This window comes from Ischnura elegans, chromosome 7 (genome assembly GCF_921293095.1).
Source record: "Ischnura elegans chromosome 7, ioIscEleg1.1, whole genome shotgun sequence".
Lineage (NCBI taxonomy): Eukaryota > Metazoa > Arthropoda > Insecta > Odonata > Coenagrionidae > Ischnura > Ischnura elegans.
This window is the reverse complement of record NC_060252.1, coordinates 96,655,239-96,675,273: the sequence shown is the minus strand read 5'-3', so window position 1 is coordinate 96,675,273 and position 20,035 is coordinate 96,655,239. Positions and strand designations below refer to the sequence as shown.

At 38.8% G+C, this 20,035-nt stretch overlaps 1 long non-coding RNA gene across 1 annotated transcript in view; it reads left to right on the top strand.

The window, feature by feature from the left end:
* LOC124162009 overlaps positions 1-20,035 on the top strand; it is an 84,601-nt gene that overhangs the window by 63,558 nt on the left and 1,008 nt on the right. The window lies entirely within an intron of this gene.

Genomic DNA, 20,035 nt, shown 5'->3' with positions numbered 1-20,035 from the left:
TCAAAGATGAGTTGTTTTAGATCATTTTAATGATATATTTTAATTACCTATCGATTTTTACTATTTTTGTCACTCAGTAACCATGGCAATTATGATGCGTGTTCCTTAACTTATATTTATAATTTTCAATTCACCTCGTAGGGTTTCGAGCGCTTTTTGACGTACAAATGGATTCAAACCAAGTTACTCGTTTTGAGTTTCATTATGAATTATTACAAACGAAGGAAATGACACCAGGCCAAAAAATACACTTTTTGGATTTTTTGTAGCGGAGATTAAATGTTGAGAGCTACGAGGCTGCTAAAGATGGTCTCCGTGAACGACTTAAGTTGAGATTCTTGTCCTATTATGAAAAAATGTGGAGACAATATTGACGGAATAAGGAAATATTTTAGTGCTACATCTTCGGATCAACAGCTACGGTGGTGAATGATTTGAAGGCAATATAGAATCGACTTGTAGGTGTGATCAAATATCTTTTGGATTATCAACCTCACATTGCTACATCCGATTTTTTTATCGTACAGGATATAATTAATAAAGTTGCAGGCAAGAAAGAATACAACAAATCTGGAATCTAGTTCAATGGTGAAAATGCCTTTTTATTACGGCCAACATTCTTTACAGGCCCGAGGAAATCTGAAAACACTACTTGTGAACAGAAAATTTATATTTTAGAATGATTTTAGGGGAAAGATGGGGTTTATTGTTCATATTCCAAGGCCTTTATCAGGGAACATGAATGACGGTAACATCGCGATGCGTTTCTTCGATTCCCCAAACTTGACCGATGATTAGACGGGTAATTGAGTAAATGTCGACGGTAATAGCATATGCAAACCATGCACTGTAAAGCATATGTAACATTCACGCATATTTGCATATGAAATGGTAATATAATTTATCTAAATTGTATGTTTTCATAAGAAAATGTAATGCACCATCAGAAGAAAATTAATTTTTCATGATTCCAGCTATCAACTTTGACCTCATTAAACATTTTTCCATCATTCTGAGGGCAATATCAAGTGGCATAACTTTAAATTATATAGCTTTCTCGGACTACTGCCAGAGAACTGCGGAGTTATTCGCTTAGATGTATCCCTGGTATTATATAACAACCACGGTACATAAGATGCATCTGCATAGAAGCGATTTTGCAAAAGAGTTGACTCTTCCTATGGGACAATTATCTGAGGGGGCATTTGGAGCCCGGAATAAGGACACCCGTAAATTCCGTCTGAGATTCAACAGAAAGCACTCCAGAGAGGCCTCGTATGAAGACCTTTTCAAACGACTATTATTATCGTCTGATACATTACTTCCTCCATCCTGGTATCAACTCCGAGGAGACCAAAGGAAATGCCAAAAGATTTAAGAGATCTTATTTTTTATGAGTGTAGAAGAGGAACAAACGCTAGTGAGGAAATAAGTTCATCGGCGGATTGAAGGCGGAAACTCTATAAATGAAAAAAATACAATTCAGCAACTATCAGTTATACAATTCAATACAATTCAGTAAAGGAAGAACAATAATGTGTGACAAATATACATCCATTCTATTTATATCCCAATTTATGATTCTGCATTGATATTATATGAAAGTTTAAGGTAATCCGTGGATTTCCATCGATGCTATATTTTATTCATATTTAAATATCCCTATACGGAGAGAGCAAAACATTATCAAACATTTTTCCTATGCATTTGCATGATTTTATTTTCAATTTCCATTTATTAGACATGTTGCCACGTATATTGACTTTGCGCTAGACGACCGAAAGTGAAATTTTACCTGGTCAAGTTAACTCTTCATTTAACATAACATTTTATAATAATGAAAAAATTATGAATTTAAATTTAAACTTTTTTCCTTTACACTAAAACGTTCCCCTATTGTACATCTCATGGTTAAATTAAAAAATGATAAAGACTGGGGAAAGAATCCGCTAAATACCTTCAAAGGCTGTTCGTCGTCATAAAACGCCCCTTTCCGCGCGACCCACCTCGGCGAGGTTGGAAATGGAAAAGGGTATCGGTAGTTGCCTTTCACGGAAACAGTTTGTTTTTCTCTCTCTTTAGTATGCCAACTTAATCTCTTAACTCCACTTCAATACCCGAAGCATGTTTCTTATACGTTGGTTCCGACAAATATCCAATCCCTAGCATTTTCACTCGAGTAACGCGTTAAATGGTCAATTCGGTCGATCCATAATGCTTGTTAATGTCATCAGTATAGTGTTTTAGATCAATACTGACTAGGTTCTGTGCTTATAATGACGGTTTTCACGAATAAAGTTTCAAAAAACTTGAAACATCGACCTCTGTTACCGAGCCTCAGGGTCCCGCGGCGTGTAGCTCAGTCTTGACTCGCGATCGAAAAATCGCTCTCATTTCCTTCGTCGCAGACTTTTTTCCAAGATTTCTGCTTAGTATTATTAAGAAATCTCTACTTTACACCATAATGTGAATTTCCCGAGTTATATATTTCGTGAACGAAAGATAATGTCTACTTTACGTCAAATTTCACGTGAAAAACGGGTCCGCCATTTTGCGTTGTAAAACCAGTCAAATGAGAACCAAAATCTTCAAAATTCATGGAAAGTATAGGCAAAGCATCAGGTCAAAGGAATATTGCGTTTTTTATTCCATAAAAATCATGCCAACGCAACACCACCTGATTAAACTCAAAGGTTTCTGAAGAAAAACGAGATCGCGCGTATTTCTAAAAAGTTGGTCATGTTTGGGCCACTGCATCTCGGTTACGAGTCGTATTGATGTAAAAAGGCACATACATCTATAGTTGGTAATCATTTATAAGTATTTACGCCAAGTTTGAAGTCTCTATCTCAAAAAACGTCATTTTGGACTTTTGTCCAGCTTTTTTCGATTTCAGACCACTGTGCGGCGCCTCTTTCCTTTTTCCTTCATCTCCAGCCCCTCCCCGGGTGATCGGGCGTATAATTCTCTGACTTGGTTCCCGACCTACTGTCTGTAAAAAACAGCAAGATACTCGAGTTTGAGGAGCTCTAGCGTCTAAATGAAGCAATTGATTTCAATGCAATAAAAAGCATACGAAAGAGAATTTAGTTCTACGTTATATCATGTACTTTAAAAATTCTTCGGCTCAATAGTATTTCCTGTACTTAATTTTTTCTCGAAAAAGTACCGGTTTTTTGCGCGTAAAATCAAGGTGCCCAACTTTGAGCGCTTGGCATTCCCGTAGTTTATGTTCCTATAACTTGCAATTTTGATATAAAGAAGCCACATCTATTACTAGCAGTTTACCGAAAACAAATTGTTTATAATACAAAAATTAACGGAGTTGCTGTAACCAACGCAAACCTCTGCTAACTTCGAAACCAGTGAGTCAATTGAAAATTGATTGGTACTGTTGTCTTCCGTAGAATGTCAGTAATGCAAGCACTTATAAAATATATATTAAATATCAATAATAACGTCAATATCACTTATTATTTATCTAGATGTTTCTATGCGCGTACCGGCAGCTCCGTCGTGGGAGGGGGAGGCGAAAAGAGGCGCGTGGTTGCCACCGACTCAGCAGAGGGCGCGCTTCCTTTAAATGACCGACTCGCACGATGAAAGTATCGTTGTTGCACCCTTCAGGTAAACTTAAGGTCAGGTTGGGCTGAGCTTTCATCAAAATGCTTTTCTACGACGTAAATTCTAAGCCATAATAGCGTATATTTTATCGGATGGTAAAAATTCATATTCCTTCTGTTTAGCCGCGACTCTTTTCATTGATATCAAGCTGATACCAAGACAATCAGACACTGTTTGATACACAGGATATCTTTTGTCCATACTTTTTTTCTGCTTCGCAGCGAAAAAAGCAAATTGCACTCAATACCATTTGGACTTCCGTCTCCGAAAAACCCGTTCTTGGACGCTTGATTCACCGAGGGAATCTGCACTAACAATAGTCGAATCATCCCTAAAGGTAAAAATTTTAAAGCAACCAGCGAATGATTCATTAACTGCTAGGGTACTGTGAGTCACGATGCGCTATGTGGCAACTGCGCACGACTTCGAGAGACTTTCTCTTTTCTGTTGCTTTGTTTAGCCCATCCCCGTCAGGCAGGGAGAAGGCGACAACAAGAGCTAAAAACAAAAATAAATATAAAAAGATATTGAATATACTGCTTACATTTAACGTTTATGATCTACGTATATACATTACGAACATTCTACGGAAGACAACAGTACCAATCAATTTTCAATTGACTCACTGGTTTCGAAGTTAGCAGAGGTCTGCGTTGTTTACAACAACTCCGTTAATTTTTGTATTATAAACAATTTGTTTTCGGTAAACTGCTAATAATAGATGTGGCTTCTTTATATCAAAATTGCAAGTTATAGGAACATAAACTACGGGAATGCCAAGCGCTCAAAGTTGGGCACCTTGATTTTACGCGCAAAAAACCGGTACTTTTTCGAGAAAAAATTAAGTACAGGAAATACTATTGAGCCGAAGAATTTTTAAAGTACATGATATAACGTAGAACTAAATTCTCTTTCGTATGCTTTTTATTGCATTGAAATCGATTGCTTCATTTAGACGCTAGAGCTCCTCAAACTCGAGTATCTTGCTTTTTTTTACAGACAGTAGGTATGTTGTATCCCTGAAGGGCTCCCCTTGAGCCCTCATTCTATTATTCTTTCCCACGTACCCTAGGATTTTGTGAGCGTAGATAAGCATCAAAACGAGCATTGCGATGGATGATAGCGACATAGGTCAGTTGGAGGGAAGGACTCCGACCCTTGTAAGGCCATGTGGAGCGATATGGCAGCTCTTGAAGTCCTAAGAATGCAGTCACCTCGGAAGGCGCGCGCAGTTGCTCATGGGAAATTGACGTAACCGGAGGAAGCCGACCAAACTCACGACGCTTGTTGCTGAAAAGCGATTTATCGCATTAATATCCGCCATCTTGGACTCCCCGAACCAAAATAAGGTGGGTGGAAAAGAAGAAAAAAATAATGAAATGAATTCGTTGGGTGTTTCTCGGGGAAAGGGAGCCGACCTGACACTTCTCTGTTCTTACGTGATAGGTTGTTGTGAGCCAAGAAGTGGGATATATTTTTGATTTGGATTTTTTTAATGTCACACTTTTTAAATGCTATTGGAAGCAAAATTTATTAAATGTATTCACATATTACCGAAAACAGTTGGTATTGGCCTTTTACGTCGGGGTGTTTCAACGGATTAACAATTAATTGCACGTGCCCAAAAAGCTATTCCCAGGATCGGGGCAACCAACCGAGGCGGGACTCGAACCCGCGGCCTCTTTTATGGCAGGCGAGGACTTTACCCCGTCGCACAGTGGGCGGAAATCGGAAAAAGCCGGACAAAATTACAAAATGGCTTTTTTTGAGTTATAAACTTTAAACTTCGCAAGTATACTCAAAAATGATTTAAATTTATGGATATGTATTTTATTTGACATAGATCCCACCCGTTACTGAGATACAGGGGCTCAAACGTGAGCAAATTTCCATAAAAACGCCCGTCTTCAATTTTCTCGGAAAATATTCCAAAATAAGTAGATGGTGAAGTTATGGGTGAATTCTTGAGGAATGAAAAACCACATACTCTGTTGGAATAGGGGTTTTTCTTTAATTTTCCGTAATCTTAAAGAATACCATCGATAAATTGTTACTGTGCAGTTACAAAATGGCGGATATTGTTTTTCGAAAGATTTTTACATTTAGGTAGAGTTTCAAATGGGTTTTCGGCAGAGTCACGCAGAGTAACTTATATGAGAGCATTCTTTGAAGATATCTTGAGGTGTTTATGCAGTTATCTTTGAAATACTTTTGCGACGCCGGAAATTACATTGATTTTTCGATCGCGCGGCAGGGTTCGTCTCCGCGCGTCGGGAGTTAGATTAGCCGCGACGCGGTAAGGTTATTGAAGCTGTGTGGGTTTTAATGCTCAGCATTCACCATTTTTATGTTTTGCTTCAAGACACCGATTCTCAAATGGTCCATGGTGAAGACAGTGAAGGTTTTTCAGTCGAGGGAAGGGCACGTTTCATTGAAGTTCATTTCGTTTTCTTTGGATACGATCGAAGGCCATGCTTCTATTAAAAGCGTTCAAACCTCGAAAAAGTGAGTTGTTTTCCTGGGACTCGTACAAGAAGTCCTACCAGAAAGATACCAGCGGAGTCTCTTATCTTTCTTTACTCTCCGATCCCTGACCCCCAGGATTCTACTGCGAAAACGGTCGTTTTATGACACCGCGGAGCGGAGCCTTTGACCGTCTTAACGGGGTATTTCCACGCTATAAATGAAGGGGGTATTTCCACGGGAACTTCTAATTTTTTTAAAAGATGTGTATATTACCCTCAGTTCTACTTTGACTTATAGATTACCATGTCTGTTACACATTTACCACACGTTCTTCCCCGTGTACTCATTAGGACATTGGATTGGACGCGTCGTCACCGCCAGCAGTCTTTAACGGATAGAAAAAAAATTTCCGGGTTTCCAGCCGGGTGAGAGTGTACATTTTCTCCAACGTTTCGAGGTCCCGCACGTTCCTCGTCATTAGGGCTAATGCTAGCGTAATGACCATATCCTATATGTACTCATAGATGCTATGACCGTATCGCATTATCGCCTATCGCAGTAATGCGATACAATCATACATACAGACCGCGGTGATGGCACCAGCGCCATTCCTAGATGAAAAACAAGTGTTGGACGTCAATGTCTTTTATGTGTCTTTACCTCCTAATCATAGGTTTCTTTATCAAATTTTGTTTAAAATAATTACAATTATTTTCTAAAACAAAAAGTAATAAAAAAGAAAATAGATTCGGAAAAAAGATTAATGCTGCTAATTAACTTATATCTGCAAATAATAATTAAATATTAAAAGAATTAAAAAAATAATTAACAAACGATATAAAAATAAAATTATTCCAACTGATGGAAAAAATACTTATTATATGCTATATTGAATTTTAATTGTATAAAGTACTATCAAATTCTAGTTTCAAGTTTCTCTTTCCCACAAACAACATTATACACCAACAACAGAACAGGTGCTTCATTGTAAATACTATAATAAACTGGCTGGTTGAGGTGAGCCAAAGCTTACCGGTACAGCTTTTATTCGCACCTTAGGCGCGGTTACGCCGGGGAATAAAAAAAAAACGTTTGAGAAAATGGTCACTTTAACCCGGCAGGAAACCCGAGAAAACCTCATTTAGTCCATTCGACAGGGAAATCGCACGATATTTATAAAATGGATAGGTTAAAAAAAAAAGATATTTTTACATTTTAAGGTCACTCGTGAGCCATGAAGAAAAAATTCTTTCCTAAAACGGTAAATAATAAGCCATTCAACAAAATCAATTAATGCATAGGATTAAATTAACATAAACTAAAATTATCTGGAGGTGGGAATCACGTAGATACACGTAATTTATCGGTGAGAGAAAAGTTTTAAAAAAGTAAGTTTGTGAAAACATCAATTGTAACGGCAGACCTATGTTTGAAAGAAAAGCCCATTGGCGGGCGAAGATGAAAAATTATTCTTCGAGCGAATATTATTTTTATTCAATGCTACGAATCAAAGCAGGGATAAATTTTTCGTGACAAATGGGACGATTCCAGTTGAGAATCATTGCTTCTCCGCCACGACTCGTAAGCCATTCATTCGTCCTTGTTAAACTCCCCTTTGTAAGCTGCGAAGCGAAAAATATATGGTGTTCAGGCCTCAGGTGTCGTATGCCAGCCGATTTATCACCCGGTTCGGTAGCCGTGTATTGCAATGCATGGGATTTAAAGAGATTGCCCCTGGGTAGTCCTCGGAAGTTCTCTGCAAAGTTCTTGGCCCCTTAGGTATGATCCTCCGCTCCGGAAGTGTAGCGTGATGGTAGAACACGCTGGTCTCCAATTGCTTCTGCTGTGTGTCTTTCGTCCGTGTCGTGTAAAACAAGGCTTGGTGCGCACTTTCGCAAATCTGCCGTGAGAATGTGGCGTGATTCTTTATGGCATGTCTTGTGAGGTCATTAAATTTAAAAAGACACTATATTAAATTTTATTCATAGTAACGGCCAATGACGATCCTAAAAAGGATAATGTACTTCCTTATGTCGATTCCTGGTGAATGTGCTTCCGTCTCGAGTTCATTGATGAAAAAAATTGTAAAATGTAAATATATAACAGAGGAGCGCGGTAGTCTAGTGGGTTGAACATTTTTCTACTGATGTAGTGGTCCCGGGTCCATATACCTCGTGAAGCCTTCGCACACCTCGAATAGGGTAGATTCCTTCATCAAAGAAAATAAAAGGCATTGATTGCGATTCGTTATTCACCATTAGTGTGTTCATAATATACAAATTATTTGGTTTTATAATCCCCAGTTTAGACGAATGGCAATGGTCAATTTTATGCTCATTTGAAAAAGGCCAGATTGGCGCCCATGCGATGCCACTCCACGTGATGTCACAGGACCTAGTTTCTATACGAGTGGACAGCAGTTTTACATCGTCTGAGATTACCAATGCTTGCCCGAGGCACAGACTTCAGAGAAACATCTCTTAATAATCACCTATTAAAACTGGCTAAGGTCGGAAAGTTTTCCTCGTTTGAAAAGGTGTTAATAATCCTTATTTAAGCCAAGCGCTACCAGCTAGCAGGGTACTCTGCTACCTGCGAGCAGCCCGCATCGCAGTGGCGCACAATATTCTCGCCCCAAGGTCACCTCACAGGGCGGTAGCGGGAACCAGAACGACGTCACACGGAGATTTCCCAGCATTCATACTTAGCCGTCGCGTTTTCACGCGCTTGAAAATGTTCACTTTTCATTTAATCGCGAAAAATATATATCGTTATTTAAAAATCTAAAAGCGTGAAATGCGTACTCCTGGAGTAATAATCTATTGATTTAGGCAACAAAGAAATAATAGGAGACCACCCTATTCAAAACCCTGGAAGTACGAGGTGGCCTGCGAAAATAAACCGGCTCCTCTATCATGGATGGCCTCCCGCCACACGCCTTTCTAGGCTGCTCGCTGGGTAGCATGCAAATTTGGATGAATTTGTGAATTTATCACGCCTATGGATTTGTCTGGGGTGAGCTCTACCCTCACCTAACCAAACCAATCTTCGGTTCGAATCACTGAGTGAAAGAATGTAATGGAAACTATCGGGGGCCGAAAATTTCTGTCAACCCTACCGACCCTACCTTCACTACCATTGATGATATTAATTCATAGTTATAAATTCATAATATTGGTGGTAAGATTATTATTATTAACCGTTTGAGTGCCAACTGATTTTTTAGGTACTAAGCTTAAAGCGCCGAGGCATATTGGCTGATTTTGCAGCAGGTTAGGAAAAACATTAGGTCTCAAGAACAACTAAAGGTATATATTCAAAAACTTTAGGAAATCTTTATTAAGTTCAACAGATTCAGGCTTGAATTGGTGAAAGTTAGACACATTTAATTAAATTTCACTCTTCTCAATCCCTCTCCCGTTTTTCTGTGGTCCTTCCCACGTGTCGTTATTTTACAGTTATGACTAGATTCCTCCTTTCAATGTGGGTTCCCCACATCCCGTAGTTGTATCTTTTCCCACTCCCTCTACTCTGCACGACTGTTCCTACCCCCTCCTTCAAAGATGTCAAATCCTCCCCAACACCCCTTTCTCAAGGGTATAAAAGTGATTTTCAAATGTTTTGCAGTGTCTTGTACAAGATGATGGCTCAGTGAGCCGAAACGCGTTGTGCGTGGCAAAAACTTTTGTGGAAAAGTGCTACGATCTTTTGTTTATTTAAATAAATCTTTATTATGTTTGGTTTCACCTTTTTCATGTATTATTTGACAAATTTGTGGTAATAAGAGTTAACTTTTGATAATGTAAAGATGGTAGTTGATGTTAAAATAAAATGAATATTGACTATTGAATTATAATTATTAGTGAACTATCGGCATCTAATAGTGGCATTGCAGGAGGAGCGCTATCGCGATCACTTTCGCGAGAGACAGGAGGAACACGGTAGCGCTTCCCGGCACTCTTAGGGTTAATAATGCTCTAGTCCTTCATTCTTCCCGTTACCACGCTAGTTTCTGCAGTTCGGTGATGTCCTTTATTTTTGTATCCTTCCTGATCTTCCCCTATTTAAGTATTTAAGCTGCTATGTTTTTATCCCGTATCCGGCGAAACTTTGTGCAAATGCCTAATCTCCACGGAATAAGAAGTAAAGGCAGTGGTTAATTTCCACTCAATATTTCATCTGTATCTACATATAGAGGCTATCCCTAAAGCCGCCTGGAAAGGCGTGTATCAGGGGGTGTTAGGATCACCAGCCGCATCATATAAAACGCCAATGCTCAAACAAAATTACAACTAGCATTTATTTAAGCTATTTATTAAAGCAATTTATGATTCCGGGAAAAAGCGAATCCCCATATCTATCCGTTCGGCAAAATTTCTCTCTTAATTTATCGCTTCTGTATGACGTGGAAATATACCCAGATTTGACCTTGATAATGGCACAAAGGGTTGAAAACGGGCCGGTCAACATTATAATAGGGTAGCTTACTTCATCAAAGAAAACGAAAGGCATTGATTGCGATTCCTTACCCACCATTAGTGTAATCATAATATACAAATTATTTGGTTTTAGAAATACCGGTTAAGACGAATGATAATGGTCAATTTTATCCTCATTTGAAAAAGGCCAGATTGGCACCCATGCGATGCCACTCATCGAGACGTCATAGGAACCTAGTTTCTATACGAGTAGATAGGAGTTTTACATCGTATGAGATAACCAATGCATGAATGAGGCACAGAGCTCAGGGAAACATGTCTTAATAATCACCCATTAAAACAGGCTAAGGTCGGAAAGTTTTCTTCGTTTGATAAGGTATTAATAATCCTTATTTAAGCCAACCGCTACCAGCTAGCAGGATACTCTGCTACCTGCTAGCATGCTGCATCGTATCAGTGCTCAGAGCCTCGGCCCATGGTCACCTCACTTGCGGCAGCGGGAACCAGAACGACGTCACACGGTGTTTTCCCATCATTCCTACTTAGCCGTCGCGTTTTCGCGCGCTTGAAAATTTTCACTTTTAATTTAATCGCGAAAAATAGATATCGTCATTCAAAAATCTAAAAGCGTGAAATTCGTACTCCAGAAGTAATAATCTTTCGATTTAGGCATTAATAAAAAAAGTCATAGGAAACCACCCTATTGGGAGGAATGTACTACAGTATTTCGTTCTCATCACATGGGTGCTGTCTTTGAATGCAGTGAAGAATGAACGTTCTTTGTCAATTTAGGCAACGGCTTTAATGAGTTAGTATGGGATAGCAAGGAGGCTGTCCCTTTTCAGCATTTCTCCATGTTCTTGAAAGGCTTCGTCGATATAGGACGAAACGCGCGCTTGTTTGTCCTCGTGAATAAGCTACGCTCCGTGTTCCCGAGCGGATGCTTCTGTTTCTCCTTCTGTTCGAGGATTGGCGAATCGAATGGCGGCGATTGCCTTCCGTCCAAAACCAAATCCCCTCACGTTCTCCTTCCCCTGAGTTGTGGATATAGTGAACTGGGACAAGAGCCCAGCGTTTGAGCCGGGGGAGGGAATGTATTATCTACCCCCTCTCCCATCACCGCTAGTGGAAGGGGTTGGACTCAAACATGTGCGCGCGGGTGGCGATTACCTCAGTGAATAAGGCGTACTTTTCAAAATAGCTGGTAGTTGCAGACTACTTCTCCACAGTGGCGCAGAGAGGTTTTGGGGGATACAACCCACCCCAGAGCTCACAGAAATTTTTAAGTTAAATCTATATTACTTAATTGGATTAATATTGCTTATGGAACAGTGTGAGGATTGATAAAATATCTCTCAGAAGGCCGTAAAAATCATCATTTTGAACCATTTATCTTAATTTTTTTCCGGCGGAAGGCCTCCGCATCTCCCGCTTACCCTGGCGGGTATGCAATACCCCCAAGCCCCCCAGTATTAGTTGCGCCTGAAACCCCCCTTAACCTTAATTCCTGGCTGCGCCCCTGCTTCTCCATGAAAACTCTTGTTCTCTTGTTATGATTCTAGAGAGAGAGTGGGGAAAATCGTTTTGAAAGGGTGTCATGGAAGGTAGCATTTTTAGTCTGTTTTGCAGTGCAGAGCTTAAGAGATGGGGAAACTTGAAAAGGGTGTCATGAAAAGACAATTTTGGAGTTTGTTTTGCAGTTTAGAGATTTACTTACTTACTCTTACTCCCAGGGCCATACATATCTAAGTAGATATTTGGCCGCACCAACAATCCTCTTCCATCTATCTCTATTTCCTGCGTCCTCCTCGGTCGCTCCTAATCGCTCCAGGTCTACCTTCATTTGGTCCCACCACCTTCGCCTTGGTCTTCCTCTTGGCCTTCTTCCTTCAGGATTCCTCATTATAACTTGTTTTAAATGATTAGTGTCTTCTCTTCTCAAAATGTGCCCAGCCCATCTAATTCTTCTACATTTAAACTCGCACACTACATCTGGATCCTTGTATAGCTCTCTTAATTCTCTATTGTGTTTCCTCCTCCACTCACCTCCTTCAAAGATTGGTCCATATATTTTCCTAAGGATCTTATTTTCAAAAACAATTAATTTTCTTTCTTCCTTTTTATCCAGTTTCCAAGTTTCACTTCCATATAACAGTACGGGTCTTATGATTGTTTTATATATTCTGATTTTAGTAGTTTGTATATTCTGATTTTAGTAGTTTTTTTAAAAAGCAGTTTAGAGATTTACGGTTGGAAAATGTGGTCGCCGAGGAAAATACTGAAGGCGTTTGAAATGCAGGAGTGGCAGAAATAGGGTAACTTCCTTCATCAAAGAAAACGAAAGGCATTGATTGTGATTCGTTACCCACCATTAGTGTATTCATAATATACAAATTATTTGGCTTTAGAAATACCGGTTTAGACGAATGGCAATGGTCAATTTTATCCTCATTTGAAAAAGGCCAGATTGGCGCCCATGCAATGTCACTCATCGTGACGTCATAGGAACCTAGTTTCTATACGAGTATATAGGAGCAGATAGGATCAAAGCCTCGCCCCAAGGTTACCTCACAGGGCGATAGCTGGAACCAGAAATACGTCACACGGACTTTTGTCATCATTCCTACTTAGCCGTTGCGTTTTCGCGCGCTTAAAAATTTCCACTTTTAATTTAATCACGAAAAATAGATATCGTCATTTAAAAATCTAAAAGCGTGAAATACGTACTCCAGGAGTAATAATCTTTCGATTTAGGCAATAAAAAAATAATAGGAAACCACCCTATTGAGACAAAAAATAACGACGAAATGCTCGGCATTGTGGTCGAGGATAGGAAACGTCAAGAGAAGATTACGGGGATGCAGAGGCTATGAATGGAACGAATACTAAGGTAGGAGGGGATGATGAAAACTAAGTATGAGAGGAGAATGTTTAGCCTCACTGAATGAATCACTCGATCGTTTTTTCCGTCCCTTCCAAGTGATACCTCCAGCGATTGCTCCAATGATGGCGGAAAAATTATCTTTCACGAAATTATTTTCCGCGATGGCTCCAGTGATGGATATCTCATCCCTTGAAGATTAACCGGACTTTGTAGGCAATTTCGAAGTGAATAATAGGTATTTTGAAATATTATTGTAAATATGGGAGTGAATTAATCAAAGCAATTAACCCTTTCTAACCCAGAGCTACTTCGGGGAGAAATCAAATTTCAAGATTTTTCATTCTGAAAGCTTGAGAATTTTGTGCTCAATCATGATTAGCATGGGAGCTATATACTTCGTAATTAAGCTTTACGCCACAAAATAATTCGTAGTTTAGATATTTCCGAAATAGAGCTGAAAATTTATATATTTTTGATATTGCTTAGAAGCAACTCTGGGTTATAATGGGTTAATAGAAATAAAGGAAAGGATACCTTTATTCTGTTTTTGATTGGATTTAATAGAATAGGGGAGACCTGGGCAGGTTTTCGCATTTTTTAAAATTTATTTTATATTTTATAAACTGCATATTAATAATTATCAAAGGCGTGCCATAACAATAAGTAGTATATCGGCTACAATTAGAAATTGTTGTAACTGATGAAATATAAATAATTGTTAGTAAAAATGGAAATAAGTAAACATAAGTCACGTGCGAAAACGTGCCCCGTGGCCGCGGCATGTTTTCGCATAGCATTAAGTTATACTGGGGCAAGTTTTCGCATAGGTATACTAAAATATAACTACATGGAAAATAAGAACATGTGTGTCAGGAAATCACTGTATATTTAATACAAATACATTAAGAAAGTTTAACGAAACTCAGAATCATCGTCGCTGTCACAGTTAAGGCAAACAAAAAATAATCAATCCCTTTGATGCAAGAATCATGTGCCCATCTTTTGCAGCGAGTGCATTTGACCCACTGCTCGCTAGATTTGGAATTGCTAAATTTTTCCAAGCATTAATGCACGTACAGCCGGTCTCATCTTCATCACTGGAATGGCTTTGAAATAGATTTTTATTTACCGACTTTGCCATTTTTCCGTCATTCTTCATAGTCTCTTTGTTAACCTTTTTCTGTTTCTTCTTTTCTTGCTAAAGCTTTTGTATTTTCTGTGTAGCTTGTTCCTGTTCCATTTTTAGCTGTTTATTAACAGGGGTGTCCGTCAAAATAGCCGAATTTCTTCCTTTTACCCTTACCTGGTTTCCTTTCTGGGTCGAGTTTTTTCGAACGGCCTGACATCCTCTGGCGATGTACAAGAAGCAGCAATAGTTGTAGGGATGTTTTCAGCCAACGGATCCAAATTAGATTCAGTGGAACAGTTATCAACATTGATCCCAGTTGGGTCAGGCCTATCTGTGAAATAACTTGGCATGAAGTCGGTGTCAGTAAACACCAAATGATTCAAAGGGCATATACCCGTTGTTTTAAAACCAGCCATAATATTGGTTCGAGTCAGTGCCAGGGGCAGTGCAGTGTGGGGGAAATGACAGCAAAGTCACTGAATTGTCTTAAAAATAATCTGAAACAACAGAAAACATTCAAATTTGTTATTCAATTGTTGTGAAAATGGACGGGACACGTTTGCGAAAACTTGCTCCGCATCGTATTCGAAAACCTACCCCGTCGCCATTATTTTACTTTAAACCAACTTAAAATAGTGATAATAAATAATTCTTTGTCCAATACCTATATCGTTAAACATAGCAGCTAATGCTCAATCGAAATATATTATTAAAACAAGGCACAACTGAAACGGTATATGTTTGTTTTTAGTTTAAAGTACGGAATAAAAAGTTACTCACTTGAGCAAAAATAAACAAAAGGTGACACTCCTCCACAGAACTTGCGTCCCTGTTCTTGAAACCCACAAAACAGCCGTCGATGCATAGGCGCATCATTCTCTATTTTCACAGTCAAAACAGTCGAATACGATTACCGTTATACTCTAGCCTAGATTCCTTTATTTCTTGGGAAAAAAATCAGCATGAACGAAGGCACTAATTCATTTGTAATATTCCTGTATATTTATCGGGAATAATTTTTATATATTAAAAATTCGCTATGAAAAGGTTAGCGGATAGGGGAGAAGAATGGAGGGCTGCCAAGATACCAATAATAGGATTGTTAACTTATAATTATGATGGCATTAATACTAATTTTCTATCCATAGCTAAGTAATTGATATAAAAAACAATATCTCACATATTTTATCTGCCCCTTTTTAAAGCGACGAATTGATAAAACGATTTTTATTTACAAACAAGGCCAATTAAACGACTTGAGCGTTACAAGTACTTGTTGTAGCAGTTTATTTTATTTTTTCTCTCAACCTATGACTCGCCAAAATAGAAGTAAGGTAATTAAGGAGGTGAAACTCCTTTACATGAAGCCTTTTTTTCGGACGAAACTTTCGGAAGCCCTTAAAAAAAAGGCTTTCTAGAAACGTCTAAACCTATTTACACCCATTGAGCAGACATAATGGGATATATTTGTAAAACAAGTCTTACATCCAAAATGCTAGCTGAGCTTAAAAAAAGTTTAGAAAAAATATATTTTTCCTAAAAACAGTGTAAAATACATTAAAAAGTTGTTACTAAGCTGTTCATCCCTCTGAGAATAAAGTGGGCTTGCTGAGTAGGTTTATTAGAATCTAGCAGGTCACCCGTCGTTTCTAGGAAAAGATAGTGCCCAGAGAAGTAGGAAATTTGAAGCTTGGAATTCGTGGTCGCATGGCTGGATTTTTAGACACGATGAGCAGCAAACAATGGAAGATTTCCGTAAAACGTACTGGGGATCAGCTTATGCCCCGCTCCACAACATTGATTGCTATGTGCATCCGTTCGTGTGTAGACCACAAATATTTAGTGGACTTATACACCAACAAAACGGTTTGCACCGAAAGGGTTAATAGATGAGGCTATACTCTGTTCATTTTATCTCTGCGGTTAGCTGGTGTGGCCAAAGGATGTGGAGGTGAGAAGAGGGAAAGTTTCTCGACACGTGACTTTCCCTTGACCAATCAGCAAACAGTAGGCGTGGCCTCAGTGAGTCGCTCTCAGAGCTCCGCCGAGTGAAAATCGTGAATATGTTCGTGGAGCAGTGTTGCCAAACCTCACGCGTTCTCCTTGTAAGTGACTCAGTAGGTATGCCTTCCACCAACGGTGCCTTATTCAGCGCGGCAGCTGACAGTGTTATGGGCTTCTGTGAAAGGATTATCCCCAATGCCTTCTAAATGAGTGGGTGTACTGTCTCGGCGCCGGTGCCAAAATACCTGTGGCCACCTATGACTCACACTTTATCAGTGACAAAGTAGGGTGGCTATGTACATTTGGCAACGATATGTTCGTTCCTCCTCTCTCTCTCCCTCTCTCATGTTAGTACCCCTCCCTTATCAGCGAAGTCATCCAAGAGTGTCCGGGCTCCAACGAAAGCTCACCCGCAGACATAAAGTGAATAGACTATTGTATTATTTCAGTTATATTTTCCTTTTGAGCTAGTGAAGAGGTGTGCCTACCCGGCAGGATGTCCGAACGCAGAAGTTTTATTACGTGACTTAAAAAATGGTCTCGTAATGAGTAAACAATGTGGAGGACGCGTCGGAGGTAACCGAATGTAGCACTACGAGGTTTTGGAGCATGAAATACCGCATATGTACTAATTTCGGTTGCAATCCGTGCTGCCGTAGGTATACGTATAGCGGACAGACAAACAGCATCCTCTCAAATAAAAATTGCTTTTATTGGAAATAGGGAATCGAGGTTAATTTCATGAAAGGTGTGGAAGTAAGCTTCGTTTGAGAGTAATGATATCTCTCTGTTTCTTTCCGGTGAAACGGTATTTCAGACGTACATTTCCTTTTCCTTACAATACAAGAGCTAAATTTTGACCAGGGCATAGTATAACTTGGTCAATATTTGTATGTGTTGAATTGTTTCCTAATAGTTTCCTGGATGTTCGACGCTTCGTATTTAGGCAAATGATATGCCATACTCCATGTACCATGAAAGTTTCAAGATAAAAGCGTAATTGTAAACGCTAGAAGGACCGGACGGTTCACTTTTACTTACTTAATCATATTGCCTTGAATTGTTTTTTTATTGCAGGTGAATATCGTTTTTTCTGGCTGTTATTTATTTTTCATGGTACGTATACATCTAAAATATAATTTGATTTTTTTCTGATAGCAATGGAGTTATACCTCCTGTCTACCTTAAAAGACTAACACCAGTCACGATGGCGGGTTAAGCGTAACTATTTTATTTGTAAAGGTAATGCATATTTTATTCAAGAAATCACTGCACTACATTATACGTCTTGACATTTTGATGTTTTAGCTAGAACGTTTATGCATTTAACATTCCTTATTACATTTTAGTAGAAATAAGCAGCATATCGGAGTGGCGTGTGGTAGGTCAGAGCAGGGAAAGCAGGAGCGAGGTGCCCGATATTCATTTTAAATTTTATACTGTGAAATAATTTGTAAAAAAATTACTCACATGTATTAATTGATAAACAATGAGGAATATTGTAATTAATGAAGTTATCAATTAATTTTAACGTAAATGAAGAAATATTTAAAATAAGTAGTACCCGTCATTGTGGATACAATAATTTTAATATACATGCCCAACGTTTACCTCTAAGACCTTTGACCTCAGTATTAGCCTTAGAGGTCATATAGTGGATAATACGAGTATTTGAACAATACCAATGACTTGGGCACCCTTGAAAACTCATTGATCGATACCTTTGTTGGTATCCTATTCTTTTTGCCACCCTTATGACCTTGGCTGTGACTTTACTGGGTCAGCGGTTGAATTTTCATGAATAAATGTGTTATTTTTGGTTTCCTCGTGTCCGAAAACGTAACAATAGACATTTTGGTCAATGAAATTCAAACTTTTTTCTATCTCGAATTTTTTAGCATTGAAACCCCATAACGCAAATTCAAAAATTTTGGTTTGGGCCCACAATGTGAGGTCAAAAGGTCAAAATTGTAAAATTTTGCTTACACTCAACAAAATTTAGAGCCTTTCCCCGTAAGTATGCCAATTTTCAAGAATATTGCTTAAGGGAAAGTTACTAAAATTACAGGTCAAAAATGACACACTTCCGTTGGGACAGTCTGTATAATAATAGGGTAGTTTCCTATTATTTTTTTATTGCCTGAATCGAAAGATTATTACGCCTGGAGTACGAATTTCACACTTTTAGATTTTTAAATTACGATATCTTTTTTTCGCGACTAAATGAAAAGTGAAAAATTTCAAGCGCGCGAAAACGCGACGCGTAAGTAGGAATGATGGGAAAAAGTCCGTGCGACGCATTTCTGGTTCCCCCTCCCGCCTTGTGAGATGACCTTGATCGAGGCTCTGAGCGCTGATAGGACGCAGGATGCTAGCGGGTAGCTGAGTACCTTGCTGGCTGGTAGCGCTTGGCTTAAAAAAGGTTTATTAATACCTTATCAAACGAAGAAAACTCTCCGACCTTAGCCAGTTTTAATAGGTGATTATTAAGACATGTTTCCCTGAGCTCTGTGCCTCATGCATGCATTGGTAACCTCAGACGATGTATAACTCCTATCCTCTCGTGTAGAAACTAGGTCCCTGTGACGGCACGTGGAGTGGAATCGCATGGGCGCCAATCTGGCCTTTTTCAAATGAGGATAAAATTTGTTCCTTGACATTCGTCTAAACCGTTATTTCAAAAACCAAATAATTTGTGTATTATGAATACAATAATGGTGGGTAACGAATCGCAATCAATGCCTTTCGTTTTCTTTCATGAAGGATACTACCCTATTGTTTTAAATTTTTTTGCCGGTAGCCATACGATCCCGGTTCTTATGGTGTTAAACCATTAATTCGTAAAAATACACGATACGACCCGCGTATGGGGAGTGATGCGTCGTCTTTTTCTTCATTTGCGTTTGCTTCCGTTGAGGCATCTATATATTTATAAGGCCCTACGATGTTTTTATGCTAGGAGTGGTAACTCTAAAATATTTCAGTCCTTGCCTTCTCCCTTTACCCTGCGTAAAATAAGTGTGCCCTTACCACAACCAAATTTGACTTTGTTTAAAAGATGTTTTTTGTACGTAGGGCCAAAGGTTTTTAATATGTTACCCCAGTCATGCTTTTTTTCCGAGTCTTTGAGAAAGTTTTTGCAAAATGCACATTCTTGGCTTCTCACTAAAGAAAGTGTAGAACAAATATTGCTATAAAATATTGATGTAAATGAATTATAAATACTACTTTAGTTGTTTTTTCATGTACGCACTTAAGCCTTATTAGTATATATTATCAAGGTAACACAAATTTAGCTACACTATATGTAAAGCATAATGTATTATTATTTTGGATGGTAGCCTCGAACAGGTTATCCTTCGCGGCGACCTAAAATTACTCAATTTTGCTATTTTCATGTAATTTGTGTGTGGAGTAATAAACGTTCTCTATTCTCTCTGTTCTCTTAACGTATCCAATAAGCAAGCCGGCGTATAGGAGTAATGAGGT